A 14170-nucleotide genomic window follows, 5' to 3' on the forward strand; every position below is an offset into this window, starting at 1 on the left:
CGGTGGCTGTTTCGACTCATTGTTGGAATATTCTATTGTGTAGTGCAGTTGGATGTGAACAGCGCGTAGCGTTGGGCAGTTGGAGGTGAGCCGCCAGCACTGGTGGATTGGGGGGGGGGGGGGGGATACGAGAGTTTTGAGAGGTTAGTATGAGCGGAAGATTTGGACGAGTTTCCGTCACAAAAAGGAAAAAGAGTGGATATCGAACTGATTATATATATTATGACTTTTGAACACTATTAAGGTAAATACAGAGTTTGTTCTCTAATCAAAATCTTTCATTTGCTAACTATGCCTATCATTAGAATGTTTTATTTAGCTGGCAGTATTGGCACTCGCTGTATTGCAGTAGTTAGAGTCAGATGATTTTTGTGACTTAGGTCATTCATGAAAGGTATAGATCAGAATGAGTAAAGAGAGAAATGTCTGAATACGTTCAGTTTTGCTCAGTTGTTTGAAAATCAAATAACGTAAGAGGTTTATCAGCACAGTCATTTATAATTTTTCTAAGGGAACGTTACACGGTGTACACTTAAATTTTCCCCTAGAATCTCACTTCTATCATTTTCAGGTTTGAACCAGCTTTCTGTACTCACTTTTGAGTGAGCTTCATTCTCTGTCGAAGCATTCACAAAAAAGAGCCAGTTTGCATTAAGATTTTAATATTCTCACCTCTGCGAAGCATTTCTTTTGATCTTACACTGACATTTCTGGGTTTCCTACATCTTCCGTTATCTGGATTGGATGGAGAGTTTCCTAATCTAAAAAGAAGAAAGAAAAGAAAGCTTTGTGCTCACACACAGTCAGCTATCTGAGTAACAGCCTCTTATGTTTAGTGCACACTTGATCTATCTAGGAGGACCCAACAGTTCTCAGCCCTATGGCGCAAGTCCAGGAAGTCGCAGCCTAGCTTGTCAGAGAACCTTCAAAAGTTTTGCTCAGTTGTTTGAAAATCAATTAACATAAGATAATCAAAATATCCACGGGTGTACTGCCGGTCTACAGTGTCCAACGGGCACAATATTTCGGCGATCATACATGTCGCCATCATCAGGTGAACTGACGGACTGAGCTCCTGTGTGCCGGCACGGAGATCCGTACGGTATGGCTGCTCAGAGGGAACTGGGTTCGTTCGCGGCGGCGGCGGACGATTTAAATACCCTCCGCCCGCGGCGCGCTCCCTCCGCCGTCCGCGCCACGGTCGCGCGGTGGAACAGACTGCGGAGGCGTCTGAGATGACGTCGGTGTGATGGCTCTGTCCGCCGTGGTCAACTATACGTTTGCTCGATTTACTCTTGATTAACCCGATCGCTGGTTCCCAAGCCTTGCTAAGATTATAGCCACAGTCACAGTTTATGAGGTCGTCATTGGTGCGAATTTCGATGGCCTCTCTAACAACGCTGTCCCAGTATCTCGACGTCTGTACCAGAATGCTCGTGCGTTCATACTCTGTAGCGTGATTTTCCGACAAAAAATGTTCAGCGACAGCCGACTTACTCGGATACATCAGTCGAGTGTGCCTCTGGTGTTCGCGGCATCGATCCTCGACGGTACGCATCGTCTGACCAATATACGACTTGCCACATTGACACGGAATCTGGTACACGCCGGCCTTCCTCAAACCGAGGTCATCTTTGGCGCTCCCCACCAGTGCACGAGTTTTATTCGGAGGACAAAACACAGTTCCGACCCGGTGTTTCTTCAAAATGCGGGCGATTTTCCCCGAGAGTGCGCCTGCATATGGAATAAACGCAGTGCCTACCTCCTCCCTCGTGATTTCATCCATCTCCACAGGTTGTGCTGTAGTGGTTGGGCGGAGAGCACGTTGAATCTGCTACTCTGAGTACCCACGTTTTCGAAATACAGTTCTCAGATGTTCCAATTCCTGGGGTAGACTCTCTGCGTCAGAGATAGTGCGCGCCCTATGTACTAGAGTTTTAAGTACCCCATTCCTCTGTGAAGGGTGGTGGCAGCTGTCTGCGTGCAAATACAGATCAGTGTGCGTTGTCTTCCGATACACCCCATGACCTAGGGTGCCGTCAGGCCTTCTCTTGACCAAGACGTCAAGGAAAGGTAGTTTACCCTCCGTTTCAGTCTCCATAGTGAATTTGATGTTGGGGTGTATGGAGTTTAGATGTGTAAGGAAGTCAAGGAGGTTTATCCATACCATGTGGCCAGGTGAGGAACGTGTCGTCCACGTAACGGAAAAACGTTCGTCATCTGGCCACATCTGAATACATCTGTGACCTCAGAAAAATGAGGCGCATCCAATGGCAGCTCAGTGTCTTTAAAATCTGCAGAAGTTAAAATATCACAGCAAACAAATATTTTCACAATGACCCTCTGAATTAACAACTTTAACCGCTTTATGCGGTTTCAACAAACGTTCAGATCCCCCACCAACCGTCCTCGCACTCCGCGAAGGCCTTCCATCGATGTCGCGTACTGTCCTCTAGGTGCAAGTTTTTTGCTTAAAAAATAAGTAATACATTCCTAAGGGCGTACAATGAAGGTCTGTAATTTGTTATTTTATTTAAAATAATGAATATCGCTTCCGAAATCCCGAGTGACCCTGGTCTACCCCCAACTGCTGTAAAATATCTGATACGGTAAGTAATACAACAATAAGACAGCCACTAGGACTTTAAATCAAAAATGAAAAGATCAAGGAGTTTAGAAATAAGTGAAGAGAACCTGTCACAAGAATGAAAACAGAATGCACAAAATAATAACGAATCATGGACCAGTGAGGGAAGTGATGAATAGGTAGACCAAGAAAGAGGCGTACCTACAGATCAGACGTATATTATTAAACGGCTAATCCAGTCCTTAGGCACCGGCTTCCAGGGGGGTACACGAATCAGATTTTCAGTATTTCATATAATTATTGACCAAATTTAAGATGCTATCATAATCTTCGTATTGACAAGTGTAAATTCACATTAAAAGTTTAAGACAGCAAACGCAGGATTAAAGTTCGAAACTGTGTGTGTGTGTGTGTGTGTGTGTGTGTGTGTGTGTGTGTGTGTGTGTGTGTGTGTGTCTGAGTAACTCATGGCGCGCGAATTACCCAGACTACAATCATCCAGTGTCAGGCTGACACCCCTCCTCCCTACAAAATGATGATGAAAGGAAACACGTTTATTGCTGACTACGCTTTCGTTGTAAAACGGCCGCATCAGGCGTGACATTTTAATTTATTACTGACACTATGTGCAACACGTTTTGGAGACAGCACCCACTTACATCATTGATTGTATCAGCAGAATTATATCACTGTACGACATATCTCTGTAAGTTCGTTTAAAGAACCTGGGGTTGTAACCTAACGTTTGGATAAAAAGATGGCAAAGAAATAACTATGACTAGCCCATGTCAATAGAAGTTCGTTCGAGGCGAAATACTTAAGTTAAAATATAGTTATACTTCAAACGATTTGTTTTCTTTTGAATTTTTAAGACTGAAAAGAAACTAAGGATTAGAACAAAATAAACCAATAAGTACGATTATGTTTTGCTAGTGTTTAAACAAGTGCATTTCAAAGTTTTATACTAAACTGATAACTCCTATAATAAAATAACAGCTGATTAGAGTAAAACTTTGGAGCTGCCTTCGTATTACGTGTACTGAAAACTCCCTGCATACGATGGTAAACATTCCCTAGTCTGTCAGCGCTCACAGGCCGGAGTTGACGCGTAGCATCATCGGTCACTGTAAACACGAAGCGCTACCACCACAAGCTGGACTCCAGAGCAGGAAACAGCCGGGGTCCTCGGTGGTCTAGTGGTAAGGGGTCTGGAACGTTCCAGCGCCTCGGCTGGGGCTATTCGCCCCAGCCGGGCCGGGGTTCTATCCCCGGCCGGCGCTGGAATTTTCAGATTTCCGAACGCTAGCCTCCACCTCTGCCCTGGCATGTGGCGCATGCCGGGAACCCCCGTGGGGTCCGTGCTTCGGATCCCACGTGGAGTCCACTCACAAACTACAAACCACACCCGATTATGCTGTAGCAAATCGTGTACCTATTTTTATTTTTCATCCTGGTCTTTTCGTCAACCATACTTATCCACCCTCATCTACGTAATTATCTGGACTTTTCAATCACCCTCTTAACAATATTATGTAAAATAAAGATCTTCAGTGTATTGTTTAAATAAATGCTAACATCAGTAACGGAAAAGAACATAGGTTGGATTATATGCAAAAATTTCGTATTGTCGAACCTAGTTTTCTGATTATTATTTTTTTGTGGATTAACTGCCTACTTCTTGGATTCTGGAAGGAGCAGTGGCAACAATCTATGACGACAAATATACATGCGACCATTGCCATCTTTTTTCGTTTTGATGTTACTGTAGTCTCTCAACCAACTGAGACAATCCGAACTACACATCTCAATGCTAAAAAGTTAACTTACACCATGCCAGGACCCACGCCTCGTGGTTGACTGGATTTAAATTCTCATAGTAGATTGTCGCCACCATTGCTTCCGGAGTATCAAACATTGCACAGTTGCTGCTTTTTTAAAAAAAATTTTCTTTAAGTAAAACGGGGTGTGCCTGTATCAAATTACTGCATATATTGCAGGCTGTGCTGTGCTGTGCTTAGTCACTGCTCTTAACTTCAACTACAAAGAATGAAATATAGTACCGAGGATCTCTTTCATTAGATATTGTGAACAGAGTAGCTGAAAATAGCGTAAGATAAAAAATATGTAATAGTACACAAATTAACTAAAATACGACAGATGACGCTGGCTAGTCAGATAAGGATGTCTGGATGTGTCCAGTATATGTCGGCAACGTTGAAAATCGCTTTCGGACAGATGTATTACTAATATACAATTGTGTCACATTAAGAAAAATACTATTTACTATTGTCTGCGCTACTCAGAACGTCGAAAATACGAAATTGACAATACGCTGCAATTATTTTGCTACTCTAATAAAACAGAGTAAGGCAAACCCAATGAATACTTTTAGTTCTTGTCCTAATACTGGTGGAACAGAGCGGAATAATCCCGTATCGAGCCAAACCAACGTTTCTCACGTCCCTATATTATGGTCTTTTGACTGAAGTCATGTCCCCACAGTATTGCTCCTGTTAATATAGCTGTTTCTTTTACTAATATGTTCACTGCCACAATTCAATTTTAATAGCGTGAAAACTTCCATAAAATTATTTTGTCATTTACGTTATTGCGAGAAATAACTATATCCTGCACAATTATAAATCCAAGTAATTAGTGTAGTTTTAATTAAACGCTGTCACAACACAATGACATTGTAGACGTGTGAAATAACTGCATATTATAAAAAAATAATGTGCGGTGACTGGTTAACACAGCAATAATTATTCAGCCTGTTTAGTAATCTTGGTAACAATCGAGTAAGGGGCGAACTGACCACCAGCAACTATAAATTTGTCGTTCAATTGTCGCAGCTGTGATGCAGTTCACCTCTTCGCTACTAGGTGTCTCGACTAGCACAGTCCAGAAGGCTGACCTTCCACTCGCCCCTTTGTAGTACATCGATTCTCTGCCAGAGGTCTCTATCACTGGTCGCGAACGTAGTACTTTCGGTTGGGCCTGTTGGTGGATTTTCCTCATTCGCTCCTAGATATTTAACCCAACAATGAAGAGCAGAACATTTTTAGCGCATTACGCTATCACAGACAGATCATCTTGCATGGAAGCGTACTTTTTCCTACATTTTAGAAAACACCACAGATTTTTTTAAACTTTTACTTTCGTTTTATAGGCCCACCAATCAAAAACAATGCAAGAGCACTAATTTAACAAACGTCGAAGATATTTGCCTTTAAAACTAGGATTGTACGCACGCATGGTATTTTATTTATTTATTGCTTTTACGACCCTATTGGATCACTTTAGTTCAAATCTTGTAGTCGTCCTTAGCCGTTTCATTTGTTTGGCTGTTTCTTCTTTCTTTTTAGCCCATATTTTTTTGAGCCGTTCCGATCTTCGTTTTCTTTCCTCCTCTGAATACACCACATTTCGTCTCTGCCTTGGTTTGTGCGTGAGTGTTATTGTGTTTGTTTTTACCCATTCGCTGTATTTCTGTGATTTTGTTACAAGATCCTCCTTCGAGATTCCTAGTTCTTCCATGTCCTTCTGCACTTCTCTCACCCAGTTTGACTTGATTTTTTTATTCCAATAAAAGTCGATCAGTCGTTTAGCTAGTCTAGTGTCTTCCGTTCTCAGTATGTGTCCCAGGAATGATATCCTTTTCCTTCTGAAGAATTCTGTTAGTGGAGTGATTGTTTTGTAGACGGTTTCGTTTGGGATTATTCTCCATTGGCCTTCCACTAGGTTCTTCTTGTTTATACACTTTCTTACTATCCTTCTTTCTATTTTTTCTATTGCTTCTATCTCTCCTATTTTATACGGTCCGGAGATTGTCTCGCATGCGTATTGTATTTCCGGGAGAATCACCGTCTGGTAATGTCTGATTTTGGTTTTTGTTGATAGGCATCTCTTATTGTATATGTTCTGAGTTGTGAATAGAGACTTCTTCAGTTTGTCAGTTCTTTCTTTCCAGTTTATTTTCTCGTTATTGTTGTGTGTTATTGTTTCCCCTAGATACTTGAATTTTTTCACCAGTTCTACTTTAGTGTTGAAAATTGATATGTGATCAACGCAGAGAGGATCCCTGACCATGATTTTGGTCTTTTGGAACGAGATTTTTAGTCCAATTTTCCCAGCTATCTCTTCTAGTGTCTCAATTTGCGTTCTTGCCTCTTTTATGTTGTTTGCTAATAGCGCTAAGTCGTCCGCAAAACCTAAACAGTTTACTTTGATTTTTGTTCCTACTTTTATTAGTTCTGGATTAATCTTCCTCCATTCTCTCATCAGATATTCCAGTGCACAGTTAAACAGAATTGGGGACAGCCCGTCCCCCTGTCTTAATCCTGTTTTAATTTCGAACGCGTCTGAGGTTGCTCCTCTGAATTTGACTTTAGAGGTTGTGTTCTCCAGTGTAAGCCCAATCATTTTGATCAGTTTGGGGTGTAAGCCTAAATTTCTCAGTATCTTCTTCAAAGATTCTCTATGTATGCTGTCGTAGGCTTTTTGGAAATCGATGAAAGAGATCACTAGTTGTTTGTTTCTTGATTTGTAGTAGTCGATGATTAGCTTTAGGTTTAATATTTGTTCTGGGCAGCTTCTTCCCGGTCTAAATCCCGCCTGATACTCTCCCAGTTCTTTTTCTAGTTGGTCTCTGACCCTGTTATAAATTATTTTGGAGAGAATCTTGTACGTACAGTCCAGTAGGGAGATCCCTCTATAATTGCCTGGGTCTGTCTTACTCCCTTTTTTGTGGATGGGACATATTATCGCTGTTGTCCATCTTGTCGGTAATTTCTCCTCTTTCCAGATCTTTTGAATGTTCTTGTGGAGGCTGGCCACTGCGTTTTCTCCGGCGTACTTCCATAGCTCTGCCGTTAGTTGGTCTTCTCCGCTAGCTTTGTTGTTTTTTAATTGTTTAATTGCTATTTCCACTTCTGATATTGATGGTGCTTGTATGTTCTCTTCCGGTGTCCTGACTTCTGTGTTAGTATTTATGTCGAGTATATTGATCGGGTCTTCGCAGTTCAGAAGATTTCGGAAGCTTTCCGCCATAATATTGGCATTTTCTTCATCGTTGTGTGCCGTTACTCCTTCTTTGTTTTTGAGCATGAGGGTTGGTGGTGTAAAGGTTTTGGTTTTTTCCCTAAATGTTCTATAGTATTGCCGTGAGTTGTTTTTGGCAAAGCTATCTTCTATTTGGTCCAGCAGTCCGTGATGATACTTTCTTTTGCTATTTCTTAACGTTCTTTGAGTTATTTTCCTTTGTTGGGTCAGCGTTGCAAAATTTTCGTCAGTTTTGTTATTTTGGAATTTCTTCCACGCTTCATGTCTCTTGTCGACTGTCTCCTCACACACTCTGTCCCACCACTGGTGTTTTTTTCTCTTTTCGGGTTGTGCTATTTCTGCGGCTATTGTTTTCAACTTCTCTGTCAGTTCTTCCAGTTCCGTGTCTGATTGGACTGTGTTTGTTTTCATTGCGTATTGTGTGTTGTTTTGTATTTTTGCTTGGTCGTGGGTTCGTCTCAACCGGTTGGTTCTTTTTTTCTTTTTTCCAGCCGGTGTTATCTTGATTTTTATTTTGGACAGGTAGTGATCAGAGCCCAGGTCCTTTCCCCTCAGAACTTTAACGTTGTAGATTTCTCTGTGATGGTCTTTGTCCATACAGACATGGTCAAGTTGGTATTCGCCCTTTTTCCAATCAGTGTGTTTCCACGTTTTCTTCTTGTGTGGTCTTCTTTTGAATCTGGTCGATTTAATCACCATTCTGTGTTCTCTGCAAATTTCTATCAATCTTCTGCCATTCGTGCTAGTTTTCTTTTGTGCCGGCCAGTCCCCAACAATGTTCCTGAACCTTTTCTCTCTTCCTATCTGCGCATTGAAGTCTCCCATTACGATTTTAGTGTGGTTTGATGGAACATTAGTGAGGACTTGGTCTAGCAGATTCCAGAATCCCTCTACATGTTTCGGGTCAGTTCTGTTCTTCTCGTTTGTGGGTGCGTGCACGTTGACTAACGTGTACGTCTTGTTTGCGGACCTGATGGTCAGAGTTGCTATTCTATCCGTGTAGGCCTTGAACTCCTTGACAGAATTTATTATTGTGTTTTTCACTATGAAACCTGTTCCGAATTGTGGTACATTTTTCATTACTCTCTTTCCAGGGATTCCTTGGTAGATTCTGAATCCCTGTGATTCGTATGGTTCCCGCATTGTGTTTCTCATCTCCTGTATGGCGAGTATTGTTATCCTTTGCTCTATGGCAGTGTCCAGTAGAGTTTTGAGTTTTCCAACCTTAGCTAGTGAGTTTATGTTTATCGTGGCGAAGTTTGTAAAGGTGTTGGTTCTCAGTGTTTGCTTCGGTGTATTCAGATGCTCCGATTCATCCGTAAGTTCCTTTGGTTGATTGCCCCCCGGATCCGATGGCAATCTTTCCTGTCTTATTTTGGCAGGCGGGGAATTTTGACTAAAAGAACTTTCCATGTTTTGAACTTTCAAGGATGTATCTTTCCTGTGTGGAGACAAGTCTCCGAGATTACAACTACAAATGTGATTTGTAGAGGAAGGTGATTCAGCCGCACAATCTGTGAACAGACGCTGACCGCCAAGCCGCTTGATCCAAGGCAGTCGCTTGGTGGATTTTGGCTGTCCTGGAAGTCGCCCATTCTGGGAACTGTCGCTCCTGGACTTGTTTTGCTACTTTTGGTCCGCCCTGAGTATTTTATTTCCTCAGTGCCCATCATATCTGATGAGCGTTCCCCTATCCGCCACCTGGGGAGGCGCCCGGTATGAGAGTAGCAACTCACTCGGGGCATGGTATTTTACTGCACTGAAAACTTCTACAATAGGGCATTCGTGCAAAGTCGTCACTATAGTGTCATTTCTGTATGATGTACGTACGTTTGTAGTTAATGTTTTTCACGTAATGAAGATTTCTGGAAGACGGGCGTCCGGCAGCACAGCCATTGCCCACAGCGCACGCGCCGAGGGCCTTTCTGCGGTTCCCGGCGGGAGGCACCAGGAGCGCCGCTTTCCTTCGACTGCGAGCCTCTGCCCTTGGACGCGTATTGCCTACTCCTGGCCTGATAAATTTCGGCGCCGCCAAGCAATTATCATCAGTCTTCCAGCAATGACAGCATCGAGCACCACCATCTGAATATATCGATGGAATATTGCGGAATTTACACAAGCGGCAAACCCGAGAAGTTGTGTTTGCAACAAATCCGTAGGGAATGCCTGAAAAGTCACGGTTAAAAGCTAATCAGAGGGCTTAGTTTAAAGTTTACTGCCTTGTAATACACTGCACCAGCCAAAATGCAGTCACACCGTGCATGCTGTTCTCAAACACGGGATAAATAAATACTTAGGGATTACAATTACAAATAACCTAAATTGGAACGATCACATAGATAGTATTGTGTGTAGAGCAAACCAAAGAGTGCGAATCATTGGCAGAACACTTACAAGATGCAACAGGTCTACTTGACTGCTTACACCACGCTTGAACGCCCTATTCTGGAGTATTGCTATGCACTGTGGGATCCGCATCAGGTGGGACTGACGGATGACGTCGAGGGGGTACAAAGAAGGGCAGCTCGTTTTGCATTACCGCGAAATAGGGGAGGTAGTGCTACAGATATGATACATGAATTGGAGGGGCAATCATTAAAACAAAGGCGTTTTTCGTTGCGACGGGATCTTCTCATGAAATTTCAATCACCAGTTTTCTCCTCCGATTGCGAAAACATTCTGTTGGCACCCACCTACATAGGGAGAAATGGTAATCACGATAAAATAAGAGAAATAACGGCTCGCAGAGAAATATTTAAGTGCTCGTTTTTCCCGCGTGCCGTTCGAGAGTGGAACGGTATAGAGACAGTTTGAATGTGATTCATTGAACCCTCAGCCAGGCACTTTGTTGTGAATAGCGGAGTGATGACGTAGATGAATTGGTTGACGTTCGTAAGCAGCTAGAAATCGCTCTGGCTGCTGTCAAACGATTGGCAGCTGCTGCGAATTGGCGTGTTGGAAGAGCTCCCGACAGTCGTGTAGCTGTTATACCGGTACTATCTTTTCCTGTGAATCGTGTCTCCTCTGCAGAAAGTACAGGATCCGTACCAGATAGGGTTGATAGAAAGAGAGAAGATCCAACGGAGAGCAGCGCGCTTCTTTACAGGATCATTTAGTAATCGCGAAAGCGTTACGGAAATGATAGATAAACTCCAGTGGAAGACTCTGCAAGACAGACGCTCAGCAGCTCGGTACGGGCTTTTGTTGAAGTTTCGAGAACATACCTTCACCGAGGAGTCAAGCAGTATATTGCTCCTTCCTACGTATATCTCGCGAAGAGACCATGAGGATAAAATCAGAGAGATTAGAGCCCACACAGAGACATACCGACAATCTTTCTTTCCAGGAACAGTACGAGACTGGAATAGAAGGGAGAACCGATAGAGGTACTCAAAGTACCCTCCGCCACACACCGTCAGGTGGCTTGAGGAGTGTGGATGTAGACGTTGATCATGGTGTGGGGAGCCATATCCTGCACTGGCCGTTCTCCACTGGTGATAGTAGAGGTAACATTGAACAGTACATTGAAACCTTTATTCAAAAGGTCTTATTACCGTCCATGCACCAACAAGGCGACATGCTTTTACAACAGGACAATGCACGTCCACATGTCTCCCCTGCCATCGAACGTGCTGTTCAAGGTGTACGCCAACTACCCTGGCCAGTACGATCCCCAGATCTGTTCCCCATTGAGCATGTTTGGGACCAGATGAAACTTCATCTGGCGCGGTCTGCACGTCCGGCACGGCATCTCGCCCAACTGAGGCACCAGGTGGAAACTCCATGGCAGGCCATTCCTCAAGACTACATTCTGCACCTCTAAGATCGTCTTCATGGGAGAATTGCAGCCTGCATTGCTGCAGAAGGAGGGTATACACAGTACTAGCGCCAACATTGCGCACGCTCTGTTGACTTCACTCACGTGGATGTGGCTTTGTGATCGTGTGTTGTATACGTCCCCAAGAGTGTGTCAATAAAATTTCCCTCTGCTGGGTCGACGAATTGATGCTGTTCTTTTTTCATTTTCCGGGAGTGCATATTGGATCCAATGGCAACAAATAGAACTGACGTCTTTGAGGATGTCCACACTGAAACTGGTATCAGTGACCATGACGCAGTTGTGGCAGCAATGATTACCAAAGTATGAAGGACAACTAAAACAAGCAGAAAGACATATATGTTCAGTAAACAAGATAAAAATCAGTAGCGTCATATCTCAATGAGGAACTTGAAACATTCAGCACAGGGCAGGAACATGTAGAGGAACTCTGGCTCAAGTTTAAAAGAATAGCTGACCATGCACTGGATAGATATGTACCCAGTAGAACAGTTCATAATGGGAGGGAACATCCATGGTATACAGTCACTGTAAAAATGCTACAGAAACAGTGATTACTGCATTATAACTGTAAAATAAAGCGTAGGGCAACAGATAGAGAGGTACTGAATGAAATGTGTTTGGCTGTCAAGAGGGCAACGTGTCATGCCTTCAATGACTCCCATAGCAGAATATTGTCAAGTGATCTTTCACAGAACCCAAAGAAATTCTGGTTATTTGTAACACCTTTTAGTGGCACCAAAGTTACTGTGCAGTCCCTAGTGAATGAAACGGGAACTGAAATTGAGGGTAGCAAAGCAAAAACTGAAATGCTAAACTACGTTTTCAAACGTTCCTTTACACACGAAAACCCAGGAGAACGGCACCAATTTAATCCTCGTATCTCTAAAAACGCGAATAAAATAAGTATTAGTGTCGGTGGTGTTGAGAAACAGCTGAAATCGCTAAAACTGAACAAATCTCCATGGCGTGGTCTGCAAGAAGGGCAGTAGAAGTGATCCACAGAACTACCGACCAATATACTTGACATCAATTTGTTGTAGAGTCTTAAAACGTATTCAGAGCTCAAACGTAATGAGTTATCCTGAACAGAATGGCCTCCTCAAAGCCAACCAGTACGGATTCCGAAAACATCGATAATTTGAAACACAACCTGCACTTTTCCCACATGACATACTGAAAGCTTTGGATCAAAGCAGTCAGGTAGATGCAGTATTTCTTGATTTCCGAAAAGCAGTACCACACCTATGCTTATTGTCAGAAGTACGATAGTATGGGGTATCAAGTGAAATTTGTGACTGTTCTGAGGAGTTTTTGGTAGGGAGGACGCAGCATGTTGTCTTGGATGGAGAGTCATCGTCAGATGTAGAAGTAACTTCGGGTGTGAACCAGGGAAGTGTGTTGGGACCCTTGCTGTCCTTGTTGTATATTAATGACCTTGCAGACAATATTAATAGTAAAAGCAGGCTTTTTGCACATGACGCAGTTATCTATAACGTATTATAATTGAAAGAAGACCATAAATATTCAGCCAGATCTTGACAAGATTTCAAAGTGGTGAACAGATTGGTAACCTGCTCTACATGTTCAGGAATTTAAAATTTTGCACTTCACAAAGCGAAGAAACGTAGTATCCTAAGACTCTAGTATCCAAGAGTCACTATTGGAATCAGAAAACTCATACAAGTACCTGGGTGTATCACTAGGGGTATGAAATGGAATGACCACATGGGTTCAGTCGTGGGTAAAGCAGGTGGTAGACTTCAGTCTGTTGGTAGAATCCTGGCGAGGTGCAATCAGTCTACAAAGATATTGCTTACAAGTCACTCGTGCCACCGGTTTTAGAATGCTGCTGAAGTGTGAGAGACCTGTACCAGATAGGACTAAATGGGGATATTGAACGTACGCAGAGAAGGGCAACAAGAATGGTCACAGGTTTTTTTAATCCGTGGCGAAGTGTCGCAGAGATACTATAGGAAATGAACTGGCAGGCTCGTGAAGACAGATAGAAACTAGGCTGGATAAAGTTTTTTAACAAAGGTCCAACAATCAGCTTTAAATGGTGACTCTAAGAATACACTACAATTCCCTACGTATCGCTGGCGTAGGGATCGCGAAGAAACGACTAGAATAATTATTGCACGCACAGAGAATTTAATCAATTATTCTTCCTGCGCTCCGAACGTGAATGTAACAGGAAGAAACCCTAATAACTGGTACAATGGGACGTATCCTCTGTCATTCGGCAGTTTGCAGGATATAGATATAGATGTTGACGTAGAGTTGTCGTTTTATTGCTCCTTCGTGTCACCAACCACGTCCAAAAAATATTGAAACTATACCAGCTAATCTTATACTGTACGAATCGTTGAAGGGAGGATTTTTTGAAATGGGGGATGAAAGCTATTTTTTAAAAAATATGTTGTTATTCAGCAATTTTGAAGCTATAATTACGAAAATTGGTGTTTATCGATCAGAATGAAAAAAGAAACACGTGTTTCAGTATTTTTGGAAATTAAACCACAAATGGGGTGGAATAGTAGGTAAAAGTTTTTTAAAAAATAAATTATTAGAGAATTATTAAAGCACTTAAGGCAACATGTATTCGGTATTTGACTTATCGGTTAGAAATAAAACAGAATACATGTTTCAGTGCCTTTGGAAATATTTAACTGTGGAAGCAG

The sequence above is a fragment of the Schistocerca nitens genome, chromosome 12 (assembly GCF_023898315.1).
Source record: "Schistocerca nitens isolate TAMUIC-IGC-003100 chromosome 12, iqSchNite1.1, whole genome shotgun sequence".
NCBI classification, from domain to species: Eukaryota; Metazoa; Arthropoda; class Insecta; order Orthoptera; family Acrididae; genus Schistocerca; species Schistocerca nitens.